At 43.3% G+C, this 17,955-nt stretch overlaps 1 protein-coding gene across 1 annotated transcript in view; it reads left to right on the plus strand.

Annotated features, from left to right (window-relative positions):
- The first annotated feature begins 9,492 nt into the window (after positions 1 to 9,492).
- The window catches only part of LOC134611761 (ceramide synthase 2-like), a 112,318-nt gene continuing 103,855 nt past the window's right edge, over positions 9,493 to 17,955 (plus strand). The window contains exon 1 of the mRNA XM_063455968.1: positions 9,493 to 9,698. The gene's annotated coding sequence lies outside the window, so the exon portion shown is untranslated. The remainder of the gene's footprint in view (positions 9,699 to 17,955) is intronic.

Raw genomic sequence — 17,955 nt, forward strand, 5'->3', positions numbered from 1 at the left:
CTGTCCCAACAAGAATTCACATTGCGAAGAGTGACCCGGACCGACGAACAGAAAATCGTCAAGATAATGCAAGAGGGAAGAAAAACCTGACACCTCCGATACGATCCATTCCAGCAATGAGCTAAAAACTTCAAAATAATAACAAGAAATCGAGCAACCCATGGGGAGGCACATATCGTAGAAAAATTCCCCCTGAAACTGACATCCCAACAAATGAAAACAGGAAGGGTGAACTGGGAGCAACCGAAAGGCCGATTGAATATCAGACTTAGCCATCAGGGCCATAGGCCCTGCTTCCCGACCGAGATCCAGAGCCCGATCAAAAGAAGCGTATCGGACCCGACTATCCTCCTTCGCAATCCCGTCATTAACCGAAGCCCCCGCTGGAAAAGACAGGTGATGAATCAGCCGAAACACCCCCGGATCCTTCTTAGGAACGAGGCCCAATGGGGACACCCGCAAATTATCAAACGGAGGAAAGGAAAACGGACCCGCCATCCGTCCCAAGTCCACTTCTTTTTGCAGCTTAGCCGCCAGAATCCCTTCCCTACCCCGAATCGATGACAAATTGTGCGCAAACGACGCCTCCCCAGACGGAGTAAATGGGATCCTAAAACCGTCGGTGAAACCTTCCCAAAGCACCCGCGCATCTCTATGCCTGGGGTACCGTGCGAGCCACGGAAGCAGTTTTTCCGCCCGTACCGGGGTCCTCCCCCCGAGGAGCGTCATCCTTAGATGCCGTCCTGGGGAGGGGATTTCCTCTTCTAAAACACCGAACCGCCGGGTGAGCCCCACCACAGTGGGAACACTCATGTTTAAATCGACAACTGTTGTACCACCTGCACTGACTCTCATTGAAGAGCCAGCAGATGCCCTTCTTGATCCCGGCCGACGCTCCACCAGGAGCGCCGGCGGCCGAAGGAAAGGACGATGAGGCTGGACGGCACGGGGTCATGAGAAGTAACCAAAGGTTACCATCTTGCATTCCAAAATGCATGTGTGGTCGAACCGCCATTTTTTGTCTAAATTGCTGGTCGTATTTAAACCAGCATTGACCCCCATAAACTTTATAAGCCCCCCAGATTAAATCCAAATAAGAAAACAAAGACGGGGCCCGCTCTGGAAACCTCGTCGACAAAATACTAGCGTAAGTTGCAAATCCTTGCAACCAATTACCGAAGGTACGGGGGAGCTCCTTACCTTTTCCAATCTCCGTCGCCTCACCACGTCGCGGTCTATCCGCAGATTCCCTATCAAAAGGGACTAACGATATGAGGTCCACATACTCACCCTTCAATATTTTCTCCTTCACCTCCAGCGACACATGCATCCCCAGGGGGGCTATGTCACACACCGGCCCCCCTGCAGTACCCTCCATAGAACCCAACGGAGGGGGCCCCGTGGGAAGTGAAGCGTCCTGCGCAGTTAAGCCAACCTGCCCTAAGCGATCTAATACTAAGCGCAGCAATTTTATGACTTCCCCAGTATTCCCTTGTTCCAGCCCAGAGACCCCCTCTGTCCCTAACCAAGCGCGTGCGCACTCCAACTCACGGTTCTGGAGCAGGGGTCTCTCCATCAGCTCCACATCCGATCCATCCGTCAATACAGGTCCTGTGGCCAGCCTGCCAGCCTGCCCTCCAGGGGGCTGGCGGCTCACCCCCATGGTAGCTCCAGATCTTCTGGGGTGGGTGTGTGGAGGGGAATCCTGCGTCCCTCCCTCCTCTGTGGCTGCAGAAGCACGTTCAGGTCTCCTGGGGTGATGAAGAAGAGGGGAATCCTGCGTCCCTCTCCTCTCCCTGGTGGTCCCAAGATGCCCTGGCGAGTTCCTCCGCCGGCCTGCCTGCACCCGCTGGCCATCTCCACTTTCGGGGGGCCAGCGGTGCTCCGTTCCGGAATCCCCGGATCCATCTTCACCCGGACTTCCGGGTTCGGCAGTGGCCTGTGACGTCTGCGCTCCTTGACCCGCAGACGTCACGTACGCGCCACCGGCGTTCCGGCGTGCGGCGCCCCGCCTCTTCCGGCGTGCGGCCGCACGCCCTGACGTCACATCCGCTGCAGCCGGAAGAGAAGGGTGAGGACTGCGCGACCTCACCTCTCCCACAGCGCCATCTTGGGATCCGCCATCTTGATGGCCAGGCCCCGACCGGGCCATCCGACGCGTGGAACACCTCTCCCCGCTCCTTCTTCTTCCGGAAACCGGATTCCTCCGCAGGGGGCCAGCCTCACTCGGCCCTGGACTGGTAGTAGTTGGTGGCACAGCCCTGGCTCTCCTCACCGGACTGGGAGACAATCTGGATGGCGGCCTGGAACGGCGGGTACGACGTCCTCTGGTGGGCCCCGACCCCTCTTGAGACTCCTGGGTGTTTTGGACGCTGTGAAGCAGTGCAGCATAGGACTCTGCGCCGTGTGTCCTCTGAAAGGCCTGCAAAATCGTGAGTAGAGCCTCTCTGGGCATGTCAGGGACATGAGCCATGATGTTAGGTTATTAACTGCAGTGGCAAAATTCTGGAACAGCAGTTTTAAAACAGTAACAGCAGTTTTTCTTTTTTAAGGTGACCAGAAACAGCACTGCTAGGTTCCCTCAGCGTGCTCTCCAGTGGTCTGGTAAGTATTTCCCAGTGACCCCGGTCCAAGTTCATCCCAAACATTGTATCAATTTTTGTCACCATGGCAACCTCTCCGGGCAGCAGTCATGCTCCCCCTCCTTATCCACTCCGGGGGTTGGCCTCTACTTTATTGAGAATGCTTAAAGTTTAAATAATCAAAAGAAAAATGTTCTGTAAGCTTATCTCAGCATCCTGAATGGGACTTATACCAAAAAGAATAAAAAAATTGTCTGAAAAGATCCCCAGAGAAGAATTATTGGATACAAAAAAAGTGTCAAGGATACATGCCAATTCACTACTAGAAATAATAAATGTGATTCTCTATATGCAATACTCCAAAGCCTAATAATATTATATACCCAAATAATGCTCAAAGGCTATGTTAAAAACTAGTAATATCACGTGTAGCCAGTAGGGGGCTTGATACCAAAACTATCAGAGAGATAGCAAGTCACAAAGTTATTGAAAGGTATCAAAGTACATAGGCAGAGAAATGCGTCTAGGGATGGCTGTTCTATATCACAGCGCTGGTAAAAAAAAAAAAAAAAAAGCTATATAGTGAACATATCTTAATTTATAACCAGCCGACCTGAACATAGAAAAAGAGTGCATATAATGGGGAACTTTTATATTTTTATTTTAATTATTTAAACTTTGTTGATGGCAATAGATGCCTTTTTTAAGCATTCTCAATAAAGCTGTGTTTTTAGAAGAATTCGGACATTGATGTCTTCCATGTTTATCATTCTTTTTCTCGCCTGATTGTTCAAATGAAGGGGCTTAAACCCCTTGGTTGGGTGGATAACCCCAACCTACTCTGGAGAATCTACCACAATATTTTAACTTTTATGATAACCTCAAGATAGATGAGTACTGCAGTTTGGGCCAATTTATCCTTGAGGGTTTTTTGACAGCCCCTATCTATACTGATCCAAGGGTGTGATTTGGTTCATTGAGGTCTGAATGGAGATGCTTCTGAATCCATCTCCCATCAACAATTTGATTCCAGGCTTGCCTTTAATATAATCATATTAATAGGTGCAGGATTTACAGCAAACAGCTGTTAAATGAGCCCTATAGTGTTAGGAATTCAAAGCTAATATTATTAACTCTATAGTGTCCTGCTCCCTCCCCCCTGACCATGTAAAGGGTTAAAAACATTTACCTGTATCCATCAGTGCTGGAACTGGCTCATCCTTCTCTGACATTGGCGTGAACCGGGAACTTAATGCGCATGCATGAATCAGTGCTTTCCTATGGGGTATTTCAACACGCTGGACATCCTCATTCACAGCGGGAGGATATCTAGCTGCGTTTCACTAAGCCAAACTGAAGGAAGCGCCTCTAGTGGCAGTCTTAATCCTGCAATGGAAACATTGCTGTTTCTCAAAAACTGATTTACATTGCAGGGTTATGGGGACTTCAACTGCACCCAGACCACTGCAATGAGATAAAGTGGTTTGGGTGTCTATAATTCCCTCTAACAGTTGCTCATGAAAGCTTTGTATTGATTGGATCTGCAATCACCAGGTTAGGTAATGGCAGTGATGGCTCAGGTACTTGTGAATCTTCTGCAGTGAGACCATATGAACAGTGGCAAACTACCGCAGTCGCAAGGGTCGGAGCTGTGACCGGGCCTGTCACTCCAGGGGGCCTGGCCACCCGGCTGACGCCTGTGACCGCAGTGCCCGCCGGCTAAGTAACGCGCCTCGGCCCATGCGGTAAAATCCGCCGGGGCCGCATTGAAGGGGCCCATCGAGTGGCCCATGCTGTTAAGGCCACCCAATGGCAATGAATCACCAGGGTGCCCGGTCAATGCTGCGGCGCTTTAACAGCACGACCGGGCCCCTGAGATGACATCAGACGCTGGGAGGAAGTGACTGCCCCGGTCACTCCTCCCAGTTAACACCGGGAGCTGCGCGGGAGGAAGGAGAGGAGTCAAAGTGGGAACTCAGGCTCCCATCAGGTTGAGCCACTGGACCCCAGGGAAAGTCACCCTCCTGCACCTAAAAGGTAGGAGACAGGAGGGTGACTAAAACATTTTGAATATGTGTGTGTTTGTATGTATGTGTGTCTGTATGAATGTTTCTCTGTATATGTGTGTGTGTATATGTCTGTATATGTGTGTCTGTATGTATTTGTATATATGTGTATATCTGTACGTATGTGTATTTGTATGCTTGTTTGTTTGTATGTGTGCCTGTATGTGTGTGTCTCTGTGTATATGTGTGTGTCTGCATGTGTATATGTTTGTCTGCATGTGTGGGGGGGAGGGGGAATGTATGGGAGGGGGAGGGTAAATGCGCGTGGCAGACGTAAGTTGGGGCCCCAGGGCAATTTTTGCACCGGGGCCCAGTGGTTTCTAGTTACGCCTCTGCATATGAACATTCACAGAAAGGGGTGCAGGTGTGTCAGGGTTGGTTTGCATATTTATATTGGGCAGCTGGTCCTGTAATTGGGCTTGATTATCTTGAAGACCTGCAACAGTCTGCCTCAGGGGACTTTATTTGCCAGGTTACAACCTCTCAGAGGTGCATGAGCTCCTCAAAAGACTGATTTGTAATGTTAGGGTAGGTGCCTGGAGCCAAACTGCTATAAGAAGCATCAGTGAAGGCAGAAAATTCCAAAGCACCTAAAATACACTGTAAGGGCTAAAAAATCAAAGCCAGACAGCCAAAGGATTAAGGCGCCAGAATATCGAAAATAGGCAAACAGGCCAATGTCAACATATATCCGATGAATGGGCCAAGTAATGCCAATTGTTCAGTACCCGCAGCACAGTACAACTGAGCAATACAGCTCTACTATGCAGGGTGTTTAAAAGGGTCACTTACAGGTCTAATCGAATTAACACCCATTTTAATGTCAAAACTACATTTTACTAGATTTGTCTAGTTTTTTCCAAATAGCTTATAGTTCAAAATGGAGCTTATTTTTTCCTTTCCATAGGAGCACTGCACAACATCAAGAGTGCTTTAAGATGGCTAGCTTAATGATTTAAGTAATTGAGATATTTTTTTTACATTGTATTGAGTGCTGCTAACCATGAATATGTACTGAACCAGCTGAAAATAATTTTTATATTTTTTGAGAATTCGTTCTCTAGTTCACTGAATACATTCTAATTTCACCTTTACATCCAGAAAGCTGAACCTTATGTTCCTAAATGTACCACAACTCATTTTGTATATTTTTACAGGACGTCTTCCTGAGGCTGTTCCAGATCAGAAAGGCTGGAAATTTAAAAAAATCAGAGTAAAATATGTGCAAGGGGTATTTTTGTATAGGAGCAGAGTGTGCTCTCACTAATACATACACCTGTTTACCTGCTTCTTCGTAGCGCAGTGTAGCTCGCGTAGAGCTGTAACAGGGGGTCCAAGGATGGAGGGGACTATACCCAGTTGTTACATGTGAAGTAATGCAGCGTCAAGTGTGCCCGGGGGTATGAGAGCGGACAGGTATTGTGTGTGTGTGTGTGTGTCTGTAAGACTGTAGGGCAATTTGAATGCACGTTAGAGTTTTTTTGACAATATAAAAGGTTTTCATTCCATATGTTTAAATGTATCCCATTGTACAGCGCTATGGAATCTGATGGCGCTATATAAATAATAAAATAATAATGTATTGTGAAAAGAAGAAAAAAGCCTTGAATACTAATGTAGGCTCTAGTAGTGGATCTCACAGACCCCAGGTAAGAAGTCACACACTTCTAAATTGGTTTCACTACTTAAGGGGGTGTCAGGGCACTTTTGGCAATATAACCTCTACACCAAGCTGTTGCAGTTATGGTGCATAAACTGTTCTTTTAAAAAGAATATACAATATGTGTGAAATACTACTAGGAGCCACTAGATGGAGCAAAACACATTCATTTTTATTTATAGGCCACTAGTCAAATTTGTAACAGGTACCATAAATATTTCACTTTTAACACTTCACTTCACTTTTAACAATAATTTTATTGGATTCTACACATTTATATTTTTATAGAAAAATGCCATCCCATTTGGAAAAACTGACAGAACCAGAAAGAATATAGATAGACTATAAATCGAAATTATTGTTTTTTTTACGTTTTTATGTGTTTCGCCAAAATGATGTCTCAAGTGATTTGATTTTGTTAGAAGATTATATCGGTTAAGCATATTAAGTTTCCCACAATGCTCTGCTTCATGCAATGGTTTTCACAGTAATGCTTCCTATTGCAATTATTACACTTTATAAATCACATTATTACATGAGTGGCAAAATACAAAAAAATAAAAGTAATGTTCAATACCATTATATTATTAATACTATTACAAACCTCCCAACATTTTAAATTGAGAAAAAGGGACACTTTTGTTTTAGGGGTGTGAGTGGGGGTGTGGACAGGTTCTGACAAATTTTTGGTGACTTAATAACAATTTATGAAACTAATTTGTCACTTAGAACAAGAACAATGTATCTTATTTACACCGACTGCATCTGTCCCTCCTGGAAGTCCATCTGTATCCGCTTCGGAATTGCTTCATCCGATAGTTGTACCATCAGCTGTACTTCCTACGAGTGGCACAAGTAGCTCACCCACTGTCATTGTCACCACCACTACCACCACCACCACCTTCAATTCCTTTGATTATGATTAATCTACCTAGTGTACGTGCTAGTGTTGCGACAGCTTCAACTTCCACAGATGCAAATCCACCGCATCTTTAGATGACACAAGAAAAGGGGTTGAGGTACTCTATCGCGCCATCGAAGCAAAGTTTGGGATTACTTTGATAGCAACAGCTTCCACTCCAGGAAGGCCGACTTGCAAAGTCCAAATTGTCCAGTAAGGAAGCGAGCAGGGAGAGAGTGGTGGATGATCTCACTAGTGCCGGTATGAAGCAACATCTGAAAAGACTCCAAAAATCTGTATTATTGAGGGAAAAGTGAATCCCCTCTCACTTTTGTATGATTGTCCTCGCAGAATTGATCCTTTTTTTTTTACACTTTTACTTTCTGTCGGTCTTATGGCACATATGCTTCTACTAATGTGTAATGATATTGCACTTGAAAATGTCGCCATACATGCATTTACTTTTAAAAAATAAAATGGCGGCAACAATGTGTTCCTCCTCCGAAGACGTGTGTTCTCACTCTTGGCCCTTTGAGTTTGTAACAAAATACTGTTGATATCTTGGGAAGCCCCAGCCAGGAAGAACACTTACCGCTAAGTAAAACCGAGAGTGGGCATATTACTTCCCTTATATCCGGTTCTTAATCTGTTTGTCACTGTTGATTGGCTCTAAACTATAATTAAAGGAACATTTCAAGCACACTATAGTGGTTATGGTGCCAGGAGCGCTCTGGTTATGCCCAATGTATATCGTCAAACTGTTTGCTAACCTTGGGTCCTTGCCTCTCTGACAGACAGAAGTCCTGTACCTGAGCTAAGCAATCAGCTGCCGCTCTCAACCTGCACTGCAGGATTTAGCTCTGAAAGCGACGGAAGTTCCTAGCTGTCCATACAGGAGAGTAGGGGAGTGGGATGCAATATAAAAAGTCAAATATATATTAAACACCTGGGGGGGCACTTTAACCATGCTGTAGTGGTAATGGTGTTTCAAATGTTCCTTTTAAAATGTAAAATTACATTTACCGGATGAGCTAATAAGTGTAAAATGGCATGACCTGATTGGCTGGGGAACACATGGATGTTGTGATGAGGTAATAGTCTGGCTGTGGAGTACACTCATACTCTGATGAGGTAATAAATGTAAAATGGCTTATTTGAGGTTTACCTGCAGGGGCCACATTTATCAGAGTGTCTCAGAAGGTTTTGTGCCATGTCAGCGCAATTAATTAAAACAGCCAGAATTTTTCACTTTGATAAATCTTCCCCAATTATGAGCAGAAATGTACCGTATGTCCTTGTTGCACCATTCGGGTAGATTCATAATTTTAAATGTGGTTCCAAAACATTAAAGTTAAAAAAAATTAAAAAAAAATAATAAAAAGAGGGAAATAATAAAACACATGTTGTGCCTCTCTGAATGGGGGTTATTAAAAGGACCACTATAGTGCCAGGAAAACAAACTCGTTTTCCTGGCACTATAGAGTCTCTAGGTCCCCCCCACCCTCTGGGTCCCCCTCCCGCCGGGCTCTAGGGTGAGGAAGGGGTTCAATCTTACCTGTTTTCCCTCACCGAGCTCCCTCAGCGCGGGAAACTCTCCTCCTCCTTTTCGCCGTCATCGTCTGAATGCGCATGCGCGGCAAGAGCCACACGAGCATTCAGCCAGTCCATAGGAAAGCATTCTCAATGCTTTCCTCTGGAGGCTGGCGTCTTCTCACTGTGAAAATCACAGTGAGAAGCGCGGAAGCGCGTCTGGCGGCTGTCAATGAGACAGCCACCAGAGGCTGGATTAACCCATATGTAAACATAGCAGTTTCTTTGAAACTGCTATGTTTACAGCAGAAAGGGTTAAACCTAGATGGACCTGGCACCCAGACCACTTCATTAAGCTGAAGTGGTCTGGGTGCCTATGGTGGTCCTTTAAGGCTAAGCAGGTGCTATTCTTGGACAAAGTGCTAAAATGTTTAAAAGCCTTCTAATGATATATCTGGTGACTGTTACTAATCCCACAACAAATCTGTTTTATCCTGATAAATATCCCCCAGTAATACCCGAGCTTGATATTACCAATCTCTGTCTATAGATATACAATATTACTAATCTGCACTTCTAGGATGACGTTTGCTTCAGTCTGCTTTCCCCAGCAAGCTCTCTCCTTGACCTGTCTCTTGCCCTTGCAGTCTCATACTCAATGTCCCCTCCTACCTTTCATCGTTCTCTCCCTACACTTCTCTTATCAGGCTACCCCACAAATCACCCATCACTCCATTTCCCCATCTCCTCCCCTTTTCACCACCCCACTCACGTCTCCATATGGCAAAGCTGCTTCCCTGCATTTGTCTTTGAAATCTCCCCTCCCAGATTCAATTCATTGTTCCCCTCCCCTTGTCTCCCTCTCACCCCCTCCCAAATATACCCTCCCCTGCCATAGCATACCCTCCCCTCTGATCAGACTTGGCATTACAGAGCCCGGGCCCAGTTATCCGAATCAGGTGAGAATTCTCATTATTTACAGTATGTACAGAGCGTTCTAATTCCATGGAGAGCCATGTGGTATTTAAAGGGACAGTCAGAGAGTGTGTTGTATTAGTTGGAGAAGGGAGGGGGGGATTCCACTATTTTATCTTCTAAAAGTGTACTACGTTTGATGGATACATAGAAATGTCTTTTATCTCCTGTGAGATTTGGGAGGATCCCAGTATTTCTCCTGGAGAAGTGATGTGCATTTTGTGGGGTGTTTCAGAATACATTGCTGTGTGGAGTAAGTTTTAACCCCTTAAGGACCAAACTTCTGGAATAAAAGGGAATCATGACATGTCACACATGTCATGTGTCCTTAAGGGGTTAAAGACAGGAGTTGAATTAGCAGAAAATATGACTTTGAGAACTCAAATATTCAGGTTACTTAGCATTGCTGATTGACTGATAAGCAAAAGAGCACCTGATCTTCAATGGAAAACATATATATATCTTTTAAAGCTCGGTTAGAGTATTTAAAAATGTAAAGCACAATAATATTATATTTCATGGGAAGGTTTCTTAATAAAAAGTAGGATAACACATAGGATGACATTGAGGATACATTCTGAATATTCAGTGATGATGGTGTAATGATTAGATGTCTAATGATGAGAATATATGTGAGTCCCTGCATGTGCAAATAATGTGATCACAATATCATATGTTTAAGAATGTCACATGTGGTTGCAAATTGTGTTAGAGGCAGTGTAATAGAAGTTCAGCAGCACTTTGCAAGCCATTGGAATACCTTTGGCTCTTAATGGGTTAATTCATTTAAATGTCATACTGGAGTTTCCTTTTCAACCAAATGGGCGGTAATGACAGTGACATGTTTAATTTTCCAAAGCTGAGTACTATGTAATATTAAAGTTGTTAAAGTAACCTTTGCGGTGCTCTGTTAACTGACTTCATAAATTGCCCATAGCCAGAACTGACTGTCAGAGGATTAATTTAGCACTGTGGGTTTTAATCAGTTTGTCACAGACCCTAACTATGTACATGGCATTAGTCTGGTGACCCATTTTTGGAGCCAGGAAATCAGTTAAGTGACCTGTTCTTCTAATTTGTATGAAATACATTTTGCACAACACCTTAATATTTGTACTCCGTTGCAAAGGGGACTGCGTTGTGATACAGTATGGTATATCTCAGCAGTAGGCAACCATTCGGCATGATGCTTTGTCAGCATGATGGTTGTAAGAGCATAATGGGAGATATAGTCCATGTAATTTGGAGTGCCGAAGGTTGCCTTCCCATGTATATAGGGTTTTTTCTTTTTTTTTCTTTTTTTTTTGGTGAGGGTGTTTTTTTTCCTGAGGTCTGCAGGGAGTGGGGCAGGTGAAGAAACCCAGACACAAACTTACCACCCTGAATCAGTATTTTCACTACTTTAGATTGTGGTGGCCAGCTAGTTTGCGATGGGTGTTGGGCAATTGCTGGCCCTCTACTTTGGTTAAAGATGTTCACTGTTGAACATGCAGTAACTGCTCTGCTCCAATTTCTGGTATATAAAGCCAGGCGGTTGTGGATATATCAGCTAAATGGACCTGCAAGGTTATTCACAACTGTCACTTTAGCGCAGGCGTCCCCAAACTCCGGCCCTCCAGTTGTTGCTGAACTACAACTCCCTTGATTCTATGAATTAAATAGATAGGCTGAGAATCATGGGATTTGTAGTTCAGCAACATCTGGAGGGCCGGAGTTTGGGGAAGCCTGCTTTAGTGCATAAGCCTTCTGATCCATTAATTTGTCAACAGGCTTGAAAACAAAGCCTAGACCAGTATTGCCAGTAGAACAAGCACTGCGTTTATGATGAACGAGTTACGTAGCTACTTAGAGGCATTAGAATTCGATGTGTGCTTGCGACAGGTAAATTTCTGTTTGATTCATGTAGGAACTAAGGGAACAATATTGGGACAGTTGGACCACCTGCGGGGATCTAGCTCTAGAGCGTAATTCTCAAAATCAAGCTTTCTGGGGGCCACTGGCGTAGTTGTTGTCTGTCACAGGGGCTGCACATCCTTACGGACTGCCATTCGCACACAGACAAACAATTCTTTATTTCCTTGCACGCAGACACCTGTAACTACACACTCCAATGCACACACAGCTACATATATTCCTCACAGCATCTGTAGCCTGGCCGCGCTTTTGATAGATGCCTCTTCCCTGTGACGTGTTCAGCATTTAGCCTCATCACTAACGTTCCAGTACGCAACCACAGAATGCCGGAACCTTAGTATTAAGGCTGTCAGGAACACACAGCTTCCTCAACCACCACAAATAAGGACATGATCATGACCCTGATGTGGACCAGGCCATTAGGAAGCTGGACATTGAGAGGTATACGTGTGACTCAGACATACCTCTGCATTCCTATAACCTCCGATCCAGTACCAGCACTTTATTTAGTCGACCTCAATACAAAAAAAAAAAAAAGCAGCCCGATCCTCCTTCTCCTACAGAGCACCGCAATTATGGAACGACCTCCCGCACAATTTAAAATCTTCCCGAAGCCTAAAGTCCTTTAAGAGATCCCTCTCTACATACCTCAAAAAAAAAAAAAAGCAGCCCGATCCTCCTTCTCCTACAGAGCACCGCAATTATGGAACGACCTCCCGCACAATTTAAAATCTTCCCGAAGCCTAAAGTCCTTTAAGAGATCCCTCTCTACATACCTCAAAACAGAATGCACCTGTCATGGTTGATTATATATTTCTTACCTGTTCTATGTTAAATTTTGTATTTATTGTGTATTAATAATGTTTTTGTATTTTATTGTACCCTAATGTAACAATGCAATGATTTGTGGGCCCAGGACATACCGTATATACTCGAGTATAAGCCGAGTTTTTCAGCCCATTTTTTGGGCTGAAAAACCCCAACTCGGCTTATACTCGAGTCAAGGTCTGTATTATGGCAATTTGCATTGCCATAATACAGACTGGGGGAGAGGGGGGCTGGCAGAGCTGTAACTTACCTGTTCTGCAGCTCCTGTCAGCTCTCTCCTCCTCTGCGCCGTCCGTTCAGCACCTCGGTCAGCTCCCAGTGTAAATCTTGCGAGAGCCGCGGCTCTCGCGAGACTTACAGTGTGAGCTGATAGAAGGAGCTGCACGGACGGCGCAGAGGAGGAGAGAGCTGACAGGAGCTGCAGAACAGGTAAGTTACAGCTCTGCCAGCCCCCCTTTCCCCCCACTGAACTACCACTGGACCACCAGGGAAGGAGAGCCCCCCTCCCTGCCATGTATCAAGCAGGGAGGGGGGACGAAAAATAAATACAAATATAAATAAAATAAGAAATAATAATAAAAAATAATAATAATAATAATAATAAAAAATAAAATAAAAAAAAGGGGGTATAAGGACCACTGTGGGAGGGGGGGGGGGTATAAGGACCACTATGGGAGGGAGGGGGTGGGATAAGGACCACTATGGGAGGGAGGGGGGGGTATAAGGACCGCTATGGGAGGGAGGGGGGGATAAGGACCACTATTGGAGGGAGGGGGTGGGATAAGGACCACTATGGGAGGGAGGGGGGGTATAAGGACCGCTATGGGAGGGAGGGGTGGGATAAGGACCACTATGGGAGGGAGGGGGGGAGAAAAGGAACACTATGGGAGGGAGGGGGGATAAGGACCACTATGGGAGGGAGGGGGGGATAAGGACCACTATGGGAGGGAGGGGGATAAGGACCACTATGGGAGGGAGGGGGGGATAAGGACCACTATGGGAGGGAGGGGGGATAAGGACCACTAGGGAAGGGGAGGGGGAAGTAAGGACCACTAGGGGAGGGGAGGGGGAAGTAAGGACCACTAGGGGAGGGGAGGGTAAGGACCACTAGGGGAGGGGTGAGTCAGGACCACTGGGGGAGGGGGGTGAAGGAACACGGGGGTGGGGAGGTAAGGACCACTGAGGGAGGAGGAGGGGAGGTCAGGACATATGGGGGGGCAAATATCATTGCACCGGCCCTGCACACACTGCATTCATACACACACTGCATTCATACACACACTGCACTCATACACACACACTGCACTCACACACACTGCATTCATACACACACACACTGCACTCATACACACGCTGCACTCATACACACGCTGCACTCATACACACACACGCTGCACTCATACACACACGCTGCACTCATACACACACACGCTGCACTCATACGCACACACTGCATTCATTATACACACACTGTAAATAAATATTCAATTAATATATTTTTTTTAGGATCTAATTTTATTTAGAAATTTACCAGTAGCTGCTGCATTTCCCACCCTAGTCTTATACTCGAGTCAATAAGTTTTCCCAGTTTTTTGGGGAAAAATTAGGGGCCTCGGCTTATATTCGGGTCGGCTTATACTCGAGTATATACGGTACTTGAAAACTAGAGAAATCTCAATGTGTCTTTCTTGGTAAAATATTTTATAAATAAATAAATAAATTCTACTATTTTGGGGTCCAGAAATGGACCAGGGACTGGTGATTTGAAACTTCTAGACTATAGAGTTTCATTCATCCAACGGAAACATAAGTAGATTTAGAAAAGTGCTGTGATCTGCAAAATTTAAAAAGTGGGGCAATAATCATGGAAACCAATAGAATCAGCAGCAGCATTTGTGAACCTGCCCCCCCCCCCCCACCCCCATACACACACTTTTACAACTTTGAAACCTTTTTTATAACAGAACACTGATAAATGTCCCCCATTTTCTGCAACATGTGAGGGGGCATATCACAAAAGCACAACTAACATTACATTAGGTTGCCATATAGCTGGGCAGATCACATGTTGGATTGTTAGTAGCACATTGTGATGAACAGACAGCACCACTAAATATGTGACTTCTGGGAAAGAAACATTAACCCCTTAAGGACCGGACTTTTTTTGCGATGTTGTACATTTGCGACCAGGCATCTTTTTGACACTTTTGTGGTGGTTGTGTTTAGCTGTAATTATCCGCTCTCTCATTTACTGTTCCCATACAAATTATATATTGTTTTTTTCAGGACAAAAGGGGCTTTCTTTACATACCATTATTTATATAATCTCATGTAATTTAATTTTAAAAAAAATGAAAAAATATGATGAAAAATTGAAAAAAATACATGTTTTTTGACTTTTATGTAAAAAATCTTTTACTCATCTACAAAAGCGAATGAAAAAAACTGCTAAATAGATTCCAAATTTTGTCCTGAGTTTAAAAATACCCAGTGTTTACATGCTTTTTGCTATTTTTTTGCATGTTATAGGGCTATAGGTACAAGTAGGATATTGCGGTTTCAAAACCTATATTTTTAAAATGTATCAATAGTGACATTGTAACACTATTATCTGTCATAAATCGCTAAATAACACCCCACATGTACATATTTTTTTTAAAGTAGACAACCCAGGGTATTCAATATGGGGTATGTCCAGACTTTTTTAGTAGCCACTTAGTCGCAAACACTGGCCAAAGTTAGCGTTCATATTTGTTTGTGTGTGAAAAAAGTAAAAAACTAAATTGAACGCTAATTTTGGCCAGTGTTTGTGACTAAGTGGTTACTAAAAAAGACTGGACATACCCCATTTGCAATACCTTGGGTTGTCTACTTTTGCAAATGGTATGCCATCATGGGGGTAATTCTCATTCCTGGGCTACCATACGCTCTCAAAGGCAACGTAACCAACCTGGCCATTTTCAATGTAAAAATATGACCCATATATTTGACCCTGTAACTTTCAAAAACGCTGTAAAACCTGTACATGGGGGGTACTGTTATACTCAGGAGACTTTGCTGAACACAAATATTAGTGTTTCAAAACTGGAAAATGTATCACAACAATTATATCATCAGTAAAAGTGCTGTTTGTGTGTGAAAAATGCAAAAAAAAAAGTCACTTTCACTGACAATATCATCGCTGTGATATGTTTTACTGTTTTGAATCACTAATATTTGTGTTCAGCGAAGTCTCCCGAGTAAAACAGTACCCCCCATGTACAGGTTTTAGGGTGTCGTAGAACGTTACAGGGTAAAATACAGTGATAGCAAATTAAATTCTCTGAACTTTCGGCCTGGGTTGGCAGGCAGGTCCCTTAAATTGCAATCAATAAAATAACTTAATTATGTAAAAATATTACATAAATACGCACGTAGAATTTAAATATATATGCATATATTTATATAATTATTTATGTAATTTTGTATATGGACATATGAATAGTTCGTATTCTTTTTATTTATTTATATATACATAGATATATATACAATTTCATTCTAAGTGTATTTTGATATAAATATATATATATTAATATCAAAATACAGTTAGAATAAAATTTCGTATAGATATATAATTTTTTTTTAATTTTTATTATTATTTTTAATTTTTTTAGTTTAATTTAAATTACTTATTATTTGTAGTTTATAATAATATATATACAATATATATAGTTATTATATATATTATATATATACACGTGTGTAATTTAATTATAAGTGTATTTTTATATTAATATATGTACATATTAATATAAAAATACACTTAGTATGACATTATATATATGATATTTAGACGTATATTATATATATATATATATAATATACGTCTATATATCATATATATATATATATACACATATATAATTATTATTTTTATTTATTAACTTTAAACTTTATTTTTTTTTATGATTTTACACTAAGCAGGGAGACTGCCTGTCAGCACAGACAGTCCCCCTGCAGGCAGAGACTAGGACACCTATTGTGACCATGTGGTCGCCCTGTTGGGCGATCACATGGCCACAGGGGTCCTAATCCACCATGGGGAGACTGTCTGGGCTGCAGGCAGTCTCCCCACACCGGGAGCACCGCCGATCGCCGCCGGGGGAACGATGGCGATCGGGTAAGTACATTGGACCGTTAGGACGGTTCAGGACCGTCCTCGGTCGGCAATGCAAAAATACCGATGACGGTCCTGAACCGTCCTCGGTCCTTAAGGGGTTAAAGGGACATTATAGTCACCAAAACAACTTTAGCTCAAGTGTAGCTTGCTCAAGTGTAGCTTGCTTTAGCTCAAGCAGTTTTAGTGTATAGATCATCCCTCTGAAGTTTCACTGCTCAATTCTCTGCCATTTAGGAGTTAAATCACTTTTGTTTCTGTTTATGCAGCCCTTACCACTCCTCCCCTGTCTGTGACTGACACAGACTGTATGAAAACAAAATGGTTTTACTTTCAATTAAATGTAACTTACTCTAAAAGTTTGTATTTCCTCCTCTGTAAATTGAACGTTAATTACATACAGGAGGTTCCTGCAGGGTCTAGCAAGTTATTAACAGAGCAGGAGATGAGAAATTTGAAATTAAACAGAATTTGAAATAAAGGACGTGTATATATATCAGATGCCTTTTTTTTAGGAAGGCTCTGTAAGTCACAGGTGTGGCTAGGGCTGCATAAACAAAGTGATTTAACGCCTAAATGGAAGAGAATTAAGCAATGAGACTGCAGGAGCATGATCTATACATCAAAACTGCTTCAAAGGTTACTGGATTTAATTTTTATATCTTCAGTAGCCCTGTTTCGCTTTTGTCATGGGTCAGTATCTGATGATGCAGCCTTGATCCATCCATCTTTTGTGTTCTATTTAGAAGGGACAGTCCCTAGTATGCCCAAATCCCTCTATCCCTCTTTTCTATCCTAATGTCCCTCTCTTCTGAAAGCTCCAATACAACAATAAATGTCTTTAGAAACCAGTCTGTGTAAATAAGATACATCGTTACAATTAAATTTTTAGTAAGTCCCCTAAAATTTCTCAGAACAGCCCCACCCACTGGTCACACCCCCACCAACACCCCCTTTGTCTATTTAAAATGTTGCTAGACATGCACCTGAGACATTTGCTGACTTTGGAGAGAGGAGATTAACCCATAAAGGACAGAGGCGATTGTCGAAGTTCTGAACCAAAACAAAACCTAGTATTGGGGTAGGCACCCTTTTAGAAGTACCGTGCCAAAACAAGATTGTGAAGTCCCTTTGCGTGCCGGTCATACTTTTTAAAATTGAGGTGTGTATGTTGCCGTATTCTTATGTTATTTATGAGTGCTGCAGTTGCTTTGTAGTGTTGTATTTGTGTGTGGGGGCTGTTATAGTGTATATGTTCATGAGTGCTTTGTGGCATTGTGTGTGATACCTATGTATGGGGGCTGCTTGTGGTATTGTGTGTGTGTGGATAATATGTCACATTT

The sequence above is a fragment of the Pelobates fuscus genome, chromosome 5, assembly GCF_036172605.1.
Source record: "Pelobates fuscus isolate aPelFus1 chromosome 5, aPelFus1.pri, whole genome shotgun sequence".
NCBI lineage: Eukaryota > Metazoa > Chordata > Amphibia > Anura > Pelobatidae > Pelobates > Pelobates fuscus.